Source organism: Triturus cristatus, chromosome 6 (assembly GCF_964204655.1).
Source record: "Triturus cristatus chromosome 6, aTriCri1.1, whole genome shotgun sequence".
NCBI lineage: Eukaryota > Metazoa > Chordata > Amphibia > Caudata > Salamandridae > Triturus > Triturus cristatus.
This window is the reverse complement of record NC_140589.1, coordinates 63,201,860-63,217,820: the sequence shown is the minus strand read 5'-3', so window position 1 is coordinate 63,217,820 and position 15,961 is coordinate 63,201,860. Positions and strand designations below refer to the sequence as shown.

The 15,961-nt window shown below is 54.0% G+C and overlaps 1 protein-coding gene across 1 annotated transcript in view; it reads left to right on the top strand.

Moving 5' to 3' along the window:
- The window catches only part of DNAH8 (dynein axonemal heavy chain 8), a 13,985,216-nt gene that overhangs the window by 1,169,996 nt on the left and 12,799,259 nt on the right, over positions 1–15,961 (top strand). The window lies entirely within an intron of this gene.

Genomic DNA, 15,961 nt, shown 5'->3' with positions numbered 1-15,961 from the left:
TACATTTTGGTGAAACCCGGTGTCTGGAAAAATAGAGTCAATTCGATAGGGGTCTGAGTTCCTAAGGGCCTGAGGATAGAAAAATTTGAGGGGGGATGCATTAATTGAGGTGTGGTGTCCAAATGATAGTGTTGGGTGGTCAAGGATCTTTTGATTAATCTGCGGACGTCTAAAATTTATACCACGCAATCCCCCCTAAGATTTTTCTCCGTTGGTCCTATCCATGCAACCCTTCTCACCATCAGAATCTCATTAGCCATCTTGTAGGGAAACTGTTTATATCTTGCCAGCCAGAAAAGGACTTTATTGCGCAAATCAAGGTGGTTTTCTTTAGAACCTTCACTTAATTCGGGGACACCAGTCAATATGGTCACGTAAGGGGATGCAGCTGGAGGAAGATTGATCATTAGAGAATTAGTTACAATGGTTCCATTCTTATTTACCTCATGTTTTTTGCGAGTTGTAGTAGCAGTGGGTAGGGACACGTTGGTGTTAGTAGTCTGAATTGAAAGGTTTTGGTTATCAGGAAGGGAAGGAGATTTTCTAATACCAGTAAATGTGGGGGGTCCTTCTATTGATGAGGGAAGTTGGGTTGCCTGTAGTTGCCCAGTCTTACGTTGGACAGCCACTGGGACTAGTGATAAGGGCTGGGGTGTAAATGGACCAGTATTTTGCACAGTCGAAGTACTTGGCTTGGGATTACCAAGAGTATCGATATGTACTTTCGAAAGGCTTTGCATTAGTTTTAAAATAGGGGTCATCTCTTCCTTTATAATAGTCCTACATTGATCAATAATGTTAGTCACCACTAGATGCACCCAAGTAGGGTATAACGTATCCTGAGAGGGTGGTAATATAATAGAAGTAGCAGGGGTTTGGGTGGTGGAACATGTTGTTACCTTACAGGAGCTCCCCTTGGTCTTCCTAGTTTTTTTTCCAGCATTAATAGCTTTCCTTTTTCCTTTGGTCTTCGGGGGTATAGATGTAGAGCCTTCACTAACCATAGGAGAAGTTATTGGGTCTTGTACAGTTACAATCAATGGGGAACGAGCCTGGCTATTGCATGTATCAGTCAAATCTTGGACAGTATGGTGGGCAGGCGACCCCAGAACTGAAAGATCAGGTGTTAGTGAGAGGCGACGCTCAGTTAGTTCAATTTCCGTGGTGACCACGCCAATTGCTTTCTGGAGCATTAAGTCGATAGCAGTTGGGAGCTTAGCCCCAGTGTCTCTGGGAGTGGCTTGTTGTTTAGGAGCACATGCACGTGCCCCTTGAACACGCTTTGGTAATGTGGATTTAGGTGGCATTGTAAATCGTGTGACACCCAAGCCCCCCAATCTCTAGGACAACACGGTAATAGTTCCCCACAGTACCTTGTAACCTTCGTGTGGGAAGGATAATGCTGGGTGTCAGTGGTATGGCCCGTCCCGGCCTCCTCTGGCCCCGGACGGCCACAGACGGCCCGCCCTCTGCCCGGGCTCAGCCCGGCGCCGCCCGCGCGCGTCCCGCGACGCGGAGGGAGCCTCGTCCTATGTAGCGCCTCCGGGCGCCTTGTCCGGCGGGTGTGGGCGTGGCGGCGAGGGATGCTGGGGCCTGTAGTTTCCCCCAACTGCGGCCTCAGGTGGTTGGAGGCGGCGGGGGAAGCTCGCAGAAAAGAGTGTGCAGGCTGCTGTCGTGGGCCCAGGTGGATGCGGCGCTATGTCCGCGCTGTCTCGCTTCGGTGAGTTGACCCCCTCGCTCCACCGAGGGAGCCTCGTCCAATGTAGCGCCTCCGGGCGCCTTGTCCGGCGGATGTGGGCGTGGCGGCGAGGGATGCTGGGGCCTGTAGTTTCCCCCAACTGCGGCCTCAGGTGGTTGGAGGCGGCGGGGGAAGCTCGCAGAAAAGAGTGTGCAGGCTGCTGTCGTGGGCCCAGGTGGATGCGGCGCTATGTCCGCGCTGTCTCGCTTCGGTGAGTTGACCCCCTCGCTCCACCGAGGGAGCCTCGTCCTATGTAGCGCCTCCGGGCGCCTTGTCCGGCGGATGTGGGCGTGGCGGCGAGGGATGCTGGGGCCTGTAGTTTCCCCCAACTGCGGCCTCAGGTGGTTGGAGGCGGCGGGGGAAGCTCGCAGAAAAGAGTGTGCAGGCTGCTGTCGTGGGCCCAGGTGGATGCGGCGCTATGTCCGCGCTGTCTCGCTTCGGTGAGTTGACCCCCTCGCTCCACCGAGGGAGCCTCGTCCTATGTAGCGCCTCCGGGCGCCTTGTCCGGCGGGTGTGGGCGTGGCGGCGAGGGATGCTGGGGCCTGTAGTTTCCCCCAACTGCGGCCTCAGGTGGTTGGAGGCGGCGGGGGAAGCTCGCAGAAAAGAGTGTGCAGGCTGCTGTCGTGGGCCCAGGTGGATGCGGCGCTATGTCCGCGCTGTCTCGCTTCGGTGAGTTGACCCCCTCGCTCCACCGAGGGAGCCTCGTCCTATGTAGCACCTCCGGGCGCCTTGTCCGGCGGATGTGGGCGTGGCGGCGAGGGATGCTGGGGCCTGTAGTTTCCCCCAACTGCGGCCTCAGGTGGTTGGAGGCGGCGGGGGAAGCTCGCAGAAAAGAGTGTGCAGGCTGCTGTCGTGGGCCCAGGTGGATGCGGCGCTATGTCCGCGCTGTCTCGCTTCGGTGAGTTGACCCCCTCGCTCCACCGAGGGAGCCTCGTCCTATGTAGCGCCTCCGGGCGCCTTGTCCGGCGGATGTGGGCGTGGCGGCGAGGGATGCTGGGGCCTGTAGTTTCCCCCAACTGCGGCCTCAGGTGGTTGGAGGCGGCGGGGGAAGCTCGCAGAAAAGAGTGTGCAGGCTGCTGTCGTGGGCCCAGGTGGATGCGGCGCTATGTCCGCGCTATGTCCGCGCTGTCTCGCTTCGGTGAGTTGACCCCCTTTTTCACTTAATCTATACCAATAAGATTATGTTCTTGTAAAACAGGCTGTTTTACGCTCCTTCTGGACTACGCCTGAAGGCTGCTCTCCACAGCTACACTTAAAGAGCTTTCTAAGGTTGTCTAAGACCACTACAATCACCATACATAAGTGTGCACCATATACTAAGCCAGCCTTCTACAGTCACTGTGCTTAACGTCAATCAAGATCTTCATTTAACCTGAGCCAATTACTTTTTATGGGAAAAAACATTGTATAAAACTGATAGTGTGAGAAATGTATCTATCCCAACAGCTGTGCTGGGAGCACTATCTTCTGATCACACCATAAGAATTGGACTCATATTAGCTGAGCTAGATCATGTCCATATGTCTGTGAGTCTTCAGGCATCACTGCACATGTTTGTGGAATTTTGTTTGGTACCTCCGAAGCACTACTGCTGACCTTTTCTAGAATTAGGCATCATTAAAAGCCTTATAGGGATAAAACACACAAGGACTATGTCTGACATTGCAATACTTTGAAAGGATCTCAAATGTAAATGGGGTGCTTAAAGGGTACGAACAGAAAAGCACAAGTCTGTGTAGTTGGAAAAGAAAAGGATCAGGAAAAATGAGAGTCTAGCTGTATATTCACGCCTCACGAAACAAGCATTTGTAATGCAATAGGTCTCGCATTCGCGAGAGTTTGAGCTATTGGCATTGTAAATGACAATGTCTTTTATTTATGTGTTTTGAGAACCTGCAAGAGGTGCATAAACACGCACTTTGTTCTTATAGTCCTTGCATATGAGAGGCTAGGCTGGCAGTAAAAGAGGGGCAGTGACTGACAGCTTTCCTTCTCGTAATCAAGGACTATAGGTACAAAGTGTGTGTTTACGCACCGCTTGCTGGTTTTCAAAACATATAAATTTAAGGCAGCCTCATTTACAATGCCAATGGCGCAAACTCTCGCAAATGCGTGATCTATTGCATTGCAAATGCTTGATGAGCCATAGGAAGGCAAGAGCCATGATGCCAGGCCGTGCCTTTCAAAATCAGGAGCAGCCAAAACAGACCTCGGTCTTTGAATGCACAGTAAATGTGGCAAGATAAGAGTAAGATTTACAGCCCTGTCTACAACAGAGCTCTGTAAACCACTAGCACTGGTCTCCAGTGCTCCAGCTTAACCCCTTCCATGCTCATGATAGAATGGTTCCGTCATGAGCACAAGTTCTAGTGTGTTCATGACAGAACCATTCCGTCATGAGCACCTGCTCAGGATTTCCCTTTTGTTTTTTTGGCCTGCGGAGGTGGGAAAGAGCTCCCCCAACCTCCCCATGCCTATTTGTGAATTTCTTTGCAATGACGATTGCACACATGGCGCGCTATCGTCGTTGCAACGAAATCGAAACTGAAACGTAGTTTGTTTCTCAGTTTCGGTGCTTGTGGGGCTATCTCAGCCCCCCCGAGCACCAAAAAAGATGGGAGAGGTATCGTTGGAAAGGGGAGAATGGTACCCTTCCCTAGTGGATCCCTGCCTGGGGAGGGCAGAAAGCCCACTAGGAACCAGGGATTTATTTATTTTTTATTGACGTTGGGGTGGGGGCTGCCCAAAAAGGGCATTGCAGTGCCCCCCCCAGAGAAATGTAAGTCTTTCTGCCCCCCTGGGTGGCAGATGGGGGCAGTAGCCCCCAATCTGCCCCCCCGGGGGGGGTGGAAAGCCCACTAGAAACCAGGGAATATTTTGTATTGACGTTGGGGTGGGGGCTGCACAAAAAGAGCATGGCAATGCCCCCACAGAGAAAGGTAAGTCTTTCTGATCCCCCCCTGGGTGACAGATGGGGGCAAGAGTCCCCAATCTGTTCCCCGGGAGGGGGGGTCAGAAAGCATACTAGGAACCAGGGATTTTTTTTATTGTGTTGGGGTGAGGGCTGCCCAAAAAGGGCATGGCAATGCCCTCCCCCCAGAGATATGTAGTCTTTCTGCCCCACACCCCCGGCGGGGCGGAAAGCCCCAAAGAAACCAGGGATTATTTTATTGAGGTTTTTATTGACGTTGGGGTGGGGGCTGCCCAAAAGGGCATTGCAGTGCCCCCCAGAGAAATGTAAGTCTTTCTGCCCCCCCTGGGTGGCAGATGGGGGCAGTAGCCCCCTATCTGCCCCCCCGGGGGGGGCGGAAAGCCCACTAGAAACCAGGGAATATTTTTTTATTGACGTTGGGGTCGGGGCTGCCCAAAAAGGGCATGGTAAGGCCCCACCCCAAAAACAGCTCCTTATCTGCCCCCCTGAGGGGGCTGGGTAGAAAGCCCTCTAGGCCTCAAGATTTTTTTTTTATTATTCAGGATTGAGGTCAGCCCAGAATGGGCATGCCAATGCCCACACCTCCCCCCAAAAATGCCACAGTCTTTCTGCCCCCTCCCCCACCGAGGGGCAGATGGAAGCAGTGGCCCTGATCTGCCCCTGGGGGGGGCAGAAAGCCCACTAGGCACCAGCGATTATGCTGGCTTTTTTTTATGCATGGGGGCTGCCCATACCAATTCCTCCAACCCCCCAAAACATAGCCACAGTCTTTCTGCCCCCCTTGGGGGCATATTGGGGCATCCCCCCCCCCGATTCCCTCCCAGGGAGGAAGAAAACCCACTAGGCATAGACTTGTTTTTAGCAATGTGCCTACCTGTGGTTTTTGGGCCCTAGCACCACCTGGGGGTACGCTGGGTGAGAGGACATTTGTGGATCCACGCAGATGCCAGAACTTTCCCACACAGAAATTTGAGGAAAAAGTGATTTCTTCAGAGAAATGTACGGTTTGCAGGGGATTCTGGGTAGGAGAATGTTGGGTAACCCACGCAATCCATACCTCGCTGGACTTCCCCGGGTGTTTAGTTTCCAGAAATGTGTGGGTTTGGTAGGTTTCCCTAGATGGCCGTCGAGCCCTGGGCCAAAAACTCATGGGACCCCCCCTTGCAAAACCAGGTTGGTTTGTGATAGGTAATTTTGATTTTGCCTCAATAGGTTTTGGGCCCTTGCCTGTCGCGGGTCCTTGACCCACCCATGCAAGTGAGTACCATTTTTCTTGGAATACTTTGAGGAACGCGGGGTGGGTGGTAATTTGTGGATCCATGCAGATTCCAAAACTTTCCACCACAGAAATGTGAGGAAAATGTGTTTTTTTGGACAATTTTTTAGATTTAGGTTTGCAAGGGATTTGGGGTAACAGAACCTGGTGAAATCCAGTTAAGTCACCCCATCCTGAACTTCCCTGGGTGTCTAGTTTTCAAAAATGTATAGGCTTGCTAGGTTTCCCTAGGTGCCGGCAGAGCTAGTGTTCAAAAACTACAGCTAGGCACTTTGCAAGAAAAGGGTCATTTTTCACAGTGAAATTGTGGTGTGTCCACATTGCATTTCGCGCAGTTTCCTGACGTGGGCACTAGGCCTACCCACACAAGTGAGGTACCATTTTTCTTGTTATACTTTGGGGAACGCGGGGTGGGTGGACATTTGTGGATCCACGCAGATTCCAGAACTTTCCACCACAGAAATGTGAGATAAATTTGTTTTTGGGACATTTTTTTAGGTTTGCAAGGGATTCTGGGTAACAGAACCTGGTGAGAGGCAGTCAAGTCACCCCATCCTGGATTCTCCTGGGTGTCTAGGTTTCAAAAAGGTATAGGTTTGCTAGGTTTCCTGTTAGACCTGGCACCATTGGCGTGGGTCTCCTTTCCATCTTTCGCTTTTTGTCTCCTCTGTGTTTGCTGGTGTTAGATGCTCTGGGCGCTGTGCCACTGCCATTCAGTGCCACAGCGCGAATGCTCCCTATTGTAAAGTGACTGTATGAATTGATATTCCCTAGAACCCTAACTGACCCAAGGAACATGTTTGGAAAGTCGAATTTAGTATGCCTGAGCTCAGAATATTCGAGTACATCTTTTAGTGAGGATTATTTTTGTATTCGGTGTTTAAAAGTACCACTTCTAGAAAGGAGGTATTTTCTTGCCTAAGTCTTCCAGTGTGCTCTGCTGTTATGTGTATTGGCTGTCTGGTTTTGGAGGGACAGGGCAGACTGACCCCGACCTGGATTGAATAGAGAGATCTGCAGTTGGAGTATGGGGATGGATGAACCTTTGATCTGAGCAGGGCTGTGCCTGGCAAGGTGAATGATGGCTCCACCTCCCACTGTGCGTTTTGATGGCAGAACCCCTCTTCTTGAAAGGCAGGATGCCGCCTTGTAGACAAAGTGCTCCAGGACCACACCGAACTGGTTCTGGCTGGGTTCAGTGACTTGTGACTTTTGAGAACAAAGTCTTTTGGGGTATAAAAATCTGTGCTAAAACCCCTACACGGTGTGTTACTTTGGGATGTCAAGACGAACCTCTGTCCGTGTAACTAGAGGGAAAGGACTTTGCTTCAGCAAGATGAATGAAAGTTTCAACTACCCAAGGGCAAGATTTGAACTTGCCTCCTGCTGAAGTCTCAGGGACATTAGACTTCACCCATCAGCCTTCTGAATTCCTATTGAGGGGGATTCTACTCACAGGTGAGGCTTCTGTCAAGAGTTCCAGAGCCTCTGGGTCTACCGCGGGGAACGCAGGCTGGAAATCATCGCTAACGCTATTGTGGGCCGCTGCAGCTGAGGAGCTGTTGCCGCTGAGAGCCCGCATTTGCCTGTGCTACGAGAATCATCGCTATCGCTATTGTGGGCCGCTGCAGCTGAGGAGCTGTTGCTGCTGAGAGCCCGCATTTGCCGGTGCTATGAGAATTATCGCTATTGCGGGCCGCTGCAGCTGAGGAGATGTTGCCGCTGAGAGCCCGCATTTGCCTGTGCTACGAGAATCATCGCTATCGCTATCTTGGGCCGCTGCAGCTGAGGAGCTGTGCCGCTGAGGGCCCGCCTATAATCACGTCTCAGGATCATCGTGAGTGCACGCCGCGGACCGTTGCAGCTGGGAGCTGTGGCCGCTGCGAGTCCGCCTGTCATTTTCGCGGCTCCCTCACGAAGCTTCGTGCTGTGCCCCTTTAAACCTCAGATACATTGTGCATCACCGGGTCACGTATACCCTGGTCTCGAACCAAGTTCGTTTCTCACGCTTTTTATTGCTTTTATTGCTTTTTAAGTGCATCTGTAATCTGAAAGAAACACGTTAGTTAGATTCCTCACCTTAGAATATCCCCAGGCAACAGGCTGGATCCGGAAAGATTTTTGTAGCAATACCCCTTGCGCGTCGCTAGGCGTCGTCTGCGGCTCCGCGTCCGTCATTGGCGTCATGCGCCGGAATGACGTCGTCGGAGTACTTAGACGCCGCCCTCGTGCGCTGACGTCAGTTCTTCTTTTTTCCGCGCCAGTAAGCGCCGATCCGGGAAGAGCTTACCCCTTAGTCAATTTTTGACTAAACTTTTTTGACTCTTTTTGGTCCTTTGTCGACTCGACTCTGGTGCCGGTAGGATGCCTGGTTTTAAAGCCTGTGACACCTGTCATCGACTGATGTCGGTGACGGATCACCATCGCCGGTGCCTGTACTGCCTGGGGGCCTACCATGACGCAGAGTCGTGCCTCGATTGTCAGGCCTTGACATCGAAAGCTAGGCGGGAGCGGTCCCGTAAGCTCCGCGCCGCTCTCGGTCCCGGTCCAGGAGGAAGTCCAAGGACCAATCGCGGAGCCGCAGTCACCATCATCGCTCGTCTGGCTCGAAGTTTTCGGGTAAGTCGAAGCGATCCAAGAAGTCCAAGAGGCGACACCGCTCCTTGGACTCCCCTCGCCGGTCGCGCGACTCGGCCGAGGGTCAGGGTGGTTCCACCCCCGCGGCTCCGTCGGAGCCGCAGGAGCCGCGTCCGTCCCCATACCCGCCGGTCCCTGGGACTGACGCGACTCCGGCGGAGATCAGTGCCTTCCTCTCGGCCATGAGGGGCCTGGATCCGCCGTCGACGCCTGCCGGCGCGCCTTCGGGCCCCGCAGGCTCGACAGGGCGACCTCGCGTGCCGGCGGCTCCAGCCCCGGCGCCGTCGACGACTTCGGTCCCGACGCCGCAGGTCCCAGAGGGATCCAGGCCTGGATCCCTGCCGGCGCCGGTCGACCTCACGACGCCGTCGGCGCCGACACCGTTTCCACCTCCGGCGCCATCTCCGGACGACACCGTTCCCCGGTTTAGCCCCGGTCCGGGCCCGACGCCGGCTCGACGCCGCACCCGACGCCGATGGATGAGCAATTCATCTACCGCCCGGCTCCGATCATTCCTCCTGTTTATCAGGAATCGGATGACGAGGGCAACTGGGAGGGGTCTGAGGACCCTCTGGCCAGACAGGCCCAACTCTAAAAGGACTGGGCAGACGAACTGGGGGATGCCAGTGGTCTGGATACCTCCCCAGACGCTGGTTTCATCTCTCCTCCGACTGTGGCCTCGGAGGAAGGTGCAGCTTTTACAGTGGTGCTGCGCAAGGCAGCCGAAGCCCTTGGGCTGGAGCTGCCTGCTGTGGCCGTGAGGACTAACATCCTCACTGAGGTGCTTCAACCGACGGCAAGCTCCACAGACCCTCTGCTGCAGTTCAATGAGGCCCTCACTGACGTTCTGCAGGGCACTTGGTCCAAGCCCTCCACAGTGTCTCCTGTGGACCGGAACGTGGCCCGGCGCCATCGCCCCGCTCCGGGCGACCCCAGTTTCCTCTCCCACCACCCCACCCCCGAGAGTCTGGTTATCCAGGCCTCAACCTCCCAATCCTCCTTCACGTCCGCTCCTCCGGATCGGAAATCCAAGAGGTTGGAACAGTTTGGCAAGAAACTGTTCTCATCACTCAGTTTGGGTTTGCGGTCTTTAAACACCGCTTGCCTCTTGGACCGTTTCTCCCACTCCCTGTGGGATGTGGTGCAAGACGTGCTGCCCCTATGTCCTGGGAAAGCCCGGACACGACTCACCCAGTCGACTGCTGACGGGCGAGATGCAGCGCGACATGCCATCAGGTGTGGACTCGACACTACGCAATCGCTGGGTAGGGCGATCTCCACCACGGTGGCGCTCCGGCGCCACGCCTGGCTGAGGTCCACGTCTTTTTCGGGGGATGTCCAGAGTACCCTCATGGATATGCCCTTTGATGGCACTCGCCTTTTTGGTGAGAAGGCGGACAGTGCGTTGGCTCGGTTCAAGGACTCCCGGGCCACGGCCAAGTCCTTGGGTCTCTCGGCCCCACGGCCACAAACTTCCGCCTTTCGTCCCTTTCGTGGCCAAGGAAGGGGCGCCTCCTCACGTCCGCCCAGCCACCGGCTGCAGAACCAACCTGCACGTGGACGTGGATTCCGCCTAGGCGGGACTGGAGGACAACGTGCCGGTCAGACCACATCCACCCCGGCAGCATCCACCTCAAAGCCCTCCTAGTCCGAGCTTTCAGGCCCATTCAACGCCAGTGGGCGGCAGAGTTCGCCATCACCTGCTCCACTGGCGATCCATCACTTCGGACAGGTGGGTGCTGCAAACCGTCATAAGGGGCTACTCCCTCCCCTTCGAGACGACCCCTCCAGCCATGCCACCGCAGTACCACCGTATGTCGGAGGATCATTTGCATCTTCTGCGGGAGGAAGTTTCGGCCCTCTTGGCCAAAGAGGCCGTTGAGCGCGTTCCTGGTCCAGAAGTAGGTCGTGGTTGCTATTCCCACTACTTTCTGGTTCCCAAGAAGGGCACAGGGGCCCACGCCCTATCTTGGACCTCAGGAGCGTCAACGCCTTCCTCCGGAAGGAACGGTTCAAGATGCTGACTTTAGCTCAGGTTCTGGCTGCCCTAGACCCTGGAGACTGGATGGTAGCGTTGGACTTGCAGGACGCTTATTTTCACATCCCCGTCCTGCCAGCCCACCGGCGTTACCTGCGGTTCACGGTGGGTCAAGAGCACTTTCAGTTTACCGTGCTCCCCTTCGGCCTCACCAGTGCCCCTCGGGTGTTCACGAAAGTGATGGCGGTGGTCGCAGCTCATCTGCGAAGATCAGGGGTTCCAGTCTTCCCCTATCTTGACGACTGGCTGTTGAAGGCGGGCTCGCCCCAGCAAGTCGTCTCCCACCTCCAGACTACGGCCGACCTCCTGCATTCGCTGGGGTTCTCCATCAATGTGCCGAAGTCGCACCTGAGTCCCTCTCAGAAGCTCGTCTTTATCGGGGCGGTTCTAGATTCGGCGCAGTTCCGGGCCTATCCGCCGGAACAGCGGGTCCAGGATATTCAGGCGCTGATTCCCACCTTTCGGCCTCTATCCTGGGTTTCGGTCAGGTTGGTGCTGCGGCTTCTGGGGCTGATGGCCTCCTGCATCCCGTTGGTGCATTACGCCAGGTGGCGAATGCGGGCTCTGCAGTGGGACCTGAAGTTTCAGTGGACCCAACATCGAGGCAACCTGTCCGAACATGTCTTGATCTCGGAGGGCACTGCGAATCAGTTGCAGTGGTGGCTCACGGACCGCGATTGGGTCAGCGGCAGATCCCTCTCCCTACCCCAACCGGAGCACGTAGTAGTGACGGATGCGTCCCTCCTGGGATGGGGAGGCTATATGGGAGAGGCGGAGATCAGAGGACTCTGGTCTCCGGCGGAGACTCGACTCCATATCAACCTTTTGGAGCTGAGAGCGATTCGGCTTGCACTGAAAGCCTTCCTTCCCTCAGTCCGGGGAAGTGTCGTGCAGGTGTTCACGGACAACACCATCGCCATGTGGTATTGCAACAAACAGGGCGGGGTGGGGTCGTGGACCCTTTGTCAGGAGGCTCTGCGCCTCTGGACATGGCTCAGCCTCCAATGCATGATGGATCATGAATGGCGTCTGAACTCGGACGTGGCGCAAGGTCTCTTTCTGCAGTGGGGAGAGCCTTGGTTAGATCTATTCGCCACCGAAGAGAATGCGCAATGTCAGCAGTTCTGCGCGTTGGAATTTCCAAGGCGGCACTCGTTAGGAGATGCTTTTCGTCGCGAGTGGAGTTGCGGTCTGTTGTACGCCTTTCCGCCTATACCACTTCTGCCCAGAGTGCTGAAGAAGATCAGGCGCGACCGGGCCCAAATCATCTTGGTGTGACGGTCATCGGCTGTAGCAGACATGGGCCTGGCCGCACACACCCCCGCAAGCCCTCAGGCAGCTGTGGGAAACGAGGTAGGCAGTCCGAGACCCGAAGGGACTACAACTCCCAGGAGGCAACGAGGCAGGACTTACATAACCTCAGCTCACGAGGGGGAACGGCCTACCCTATATAAGCACCGCCTCAGTGAGGAGACGGTGCTTGACAATCCTTCATGGAAGCCGACGGCGAGGGAACACTTCCAGTTCCCCTCGCGTATCCTGAATCCTGTAAACCCGTCAAGCTGGAAACTCGCGGACGCTTGCCTTCCCGCTTGGAGTTTCCGTCCCGTTAAACCTGCCGGGCGCCCTCGCGCGCCATCCTTGACCCAGAGGAACCCGAGACCACAGATTTGGAGCTCCGAGGGCGGACGTTTTCCTTCCCGCCTCGGAGTGAGTCTTCTGCCTTAAGAGCGGACGCTTTCCTACCCGCCGGACGCCGTGGTGCGCCGTTCCTGACTCCGCGGATCCTGTGACTATGCTGAGGAGCTCCGAGCGCGGACGCTTTCCTTCCCGCCTTGGAGTGAGTATGGTACCTTGAGGGCGGACGCTTTCCTACCCGCCTCAAGGTCGAAGATACGAGACCACGCCGTGACAGGTAACAAGTATCTCGTCACCCTGAAATATTATACATTATTCTCGCAGGGAATCATTTCCGAACCGCTGTCTGTGAGATTAACAGGCAGGCGGATTAACGTACAGATACTATTGTATATGACTTGTATCCTAAGCAAGGGGGCGAACACAGTACCAAGGAAGGTACATCTACTCTTACCTAAACCTGTGAGTACCTGAAGGGTTAAGCGTGGGAGGAGCGGGGGTTGTAGAGTGCAATACCGCTAACACTGATAGATGAACTAACCTCTGTCATTTGTCAATTGTGCAGGACGTTGTTAGGAGGTGCCTATACTGCTGCATTCCCCTGCTCGAGAGCAAGACCCTCAGCGCTACCACCTTAGTGCTTTCACTTCCCTGTTCTCGTGGGTGCTCTTCCCCAGAGTTGTGTCCATTACACTGTGGGGAGGTGTGCCCTGGAGAATAGGGGGGCCTTTCTGCTTGAAGTCGTCCCCGCTGGCTGCTGAGTAAGGTTAGTGGCTTGTTCTTCTCTATCTTGTGCCACTGACATCCCCGACACTTGGTGGCTTCGGATTGGGCACGAAGGTACTGGTATCCCGAGCTACTCAGTATGCCAATCGATCCCCCGATACGACTGCCTCTTCAGGAGGACCGTCTGTCGCAGCAGCAGGGGACGGTTCTCCACCCGAACCTGTCCAGCCTCCACCTCCATGCGTGGAGATTGAGCGGCGACAGTTGATGCCATTTGACTTGCCTCCTGAAGTCTGTGATGTCATTCTGGCAGCCAGGCGTCCATCCACTAAGACGGTATACGCCTGCCGGTGGAACAAATTTGTGGCATGGTGCACAGCAAAGGCTGTGGATCCCCTTTCCGCCTCTCTTTCTGAGGTTCTTCTCTTTCTTCTTTCTTTGGCCCAGCAGGGCTCTGCTCTGGGCACCTTGAAAGGTTACCTTTCTGCAATCTCTGCTTTCTTACGGCTTCCTGATCAGCCTTCTCTTTTCAAGTCCCCTGTTGTTACACGTTTTCTCAAGGGCATTACTCACATGTTTCCTCCTGTCCCTTTCGAAATCCCTCAGTGGGACTTGAACCTTGTTCTGACTTTTCTGATGTGCGCTCCTTTTGAGCCTCTTCACAACTGTCCCATTCGTCTTCTGACCCTGAAAACTGCTTTCCTGGTGGCTATCACCTCCGCTAGGCGGGTGAGTGAGCTCCAGGCCTTATCATCTAAGCCTCCTTTTCTTTCGGTTCATCCGGATAAGGTTGTCCTCCGGACACGTCCTTCTTTTCTTCCTAAAGTGGTGACCCCCTTTCACATCTGGCAATCTGTCACGTTGCCAACCTTCTTTCCGCCTCCGCATCCTTCAAAAGATGAAGAGAGGCTCCACCGTCTGGACCCAAAACGGGCGCTGTCCTTTTATTTGGACCGCTCCAAACAGTTCCAGGTGGACGACCAACTTTTTGTTGGCTACGTAGGAGCTAAGAAGGGGAAAGCAGTACACAAGCGGACCATCTCTCGGTGGGTCGTGTTGTGTATTAAAATTTGTTACTCCTTGGCAAAAAAGGACCCTCCTGTTGGGCTGAAAGCGCATTCCACCCGGGCCACAGCGGCTACTACTGCCCTGGGACAGGGAGTTCCCTTGCAGGACATCTGTCAGGCGGCGAAGTGGGCTTCGCTGCACACGTTCGCCAAGCACTATTGCCTGGACAGCCAAGTCCGGAGAGATGGCCACTTTGGCCGTTCTGTTCTCCAGGACTTTCTGGTGTGATCTTGGTTCGCAGACCCACCACCGGGGTTGGTATTGCTGGGGTATCTATTCTAAGGTGAGGAATCTAACTAACGTGTTTCTTTCAGATGAACAAGTTACTTACCTTCGGTAACGATGTTTCTGTAAGAAACATTAGTTAGTTAGATTTCTCACCGACCCACCCAGCCTCCCCGTTCTGCGAACTGACATCTAGGGTTAAGGCTATCCTTTTCAGGGCCCTAGATTTTTTGGCACAAGTGTCGGTCTCTTGCATGGCTCTGCGTTCCTGGCGCGGAAAGCTATGTACAAGAACTGACGTCAGCGCGCGAGGGCGGCGTCTAAGTACTCCGACGACATCATTCCGGCGCACGACGCCAACGACGGACGCGGAGCCGCAGACGACGCCTAGCGACGCGCAAGGGGTATTGCTACAAAAATCTTTCCGGATCCAGCCTGACGATATTCTAAGGTGAGGAATCTAACTAACTAATGTTTCTTACAGATACATCGTTACCAAAGGTAAGTAACTTGTTCTTTACGTCCATTGTGGCTTCTTGATCGCTTTTGAGCCTAGTGTTAAGCCTATATAAAGGTACTCATTTTTCTATAACTACTTGTGTGGTGTCCCTTTGTAGCGTCTTCACTGCGTTATTGTGTATGGTCATAAATGCTTCAAACACTGCCTCTGAGATAGGCCTCACACACTGCGTCTGAGATAGGCCTGTCTGCTCATGCTATGTTACCACAGGGTTGAGCAGGGGTTCTCCAGTATTTAGGGTGTCTTTCATAGATTCACATGCCTGAATCATTCCCCGTCGTCGGAGTGGGAGTCCCACGGTGCATAAAAAAGCAATAATTATGCATATAATAACCAAAAAACCTTGGTAACATAAAACCAGGAAGTAAAGTAGCCCTAAGCTACAAGAAAAAACTTCCACACTTATGACTATCATAGTCATTATGTAAAGTCCAAAGTGCAGCCAATCAGGCGACAGCACCCACCAGAATGTTCTCCTCAGAGGCTCAGGCTCTCAGATTTTCTACCGCACGTCGTGTGAAGTTATCTCCCTGAGCTCTGCTCAGTACTTCACAATTTTTTCTGTTTTTTTGCTTCTCTTCAGAATGTCATCTTCTAAGAGATCTCTCTTTAGACCTTGTGAATCTTGTGGGAAGCTCCGGCTATTTTCAGAAGACCCCCACAAGAAGTGCATTTACTGCCTTTATCCGGATCATGAGGTGAGAGATTGTAAAATCTGCAGGACCTTCCCTCAGAAGACTCTCAGAGATAGAGAAGGGCGCCTACTTCTGTGGCTACAGAAGATTAAAGACAAGGATAACTCCTTATTTGAGGTGGGAAGTGTGGTTTCTGGTTCATCTATATCCTCTAGAAAGAGGATGGCTGAGGAAGATTTATCATCTCCTGGGGCTAAGGTGTCGAGAAAAGTTCAGCCCGCTAAGGGTTCAAGCTTGCCTTCAATTTCTTCTTCAAAAAAGGCTTCTCCACCTTCAAAGTCTAAGCCTGATACACCCCCGAGAAAGACTGGAAAGTCTCTGGCGTCAAAAATGAGAAAGATTTCCCTCAGCAAAAAACTCCGTCGTCGACGGCGTCATCGACTGCTTCTCCGTCGACGATTATCATCGTCGACGCAACTTCTACGTCGGCGGTTACCTTCTCGTCGCTGTGACCCAAGATTATCATGT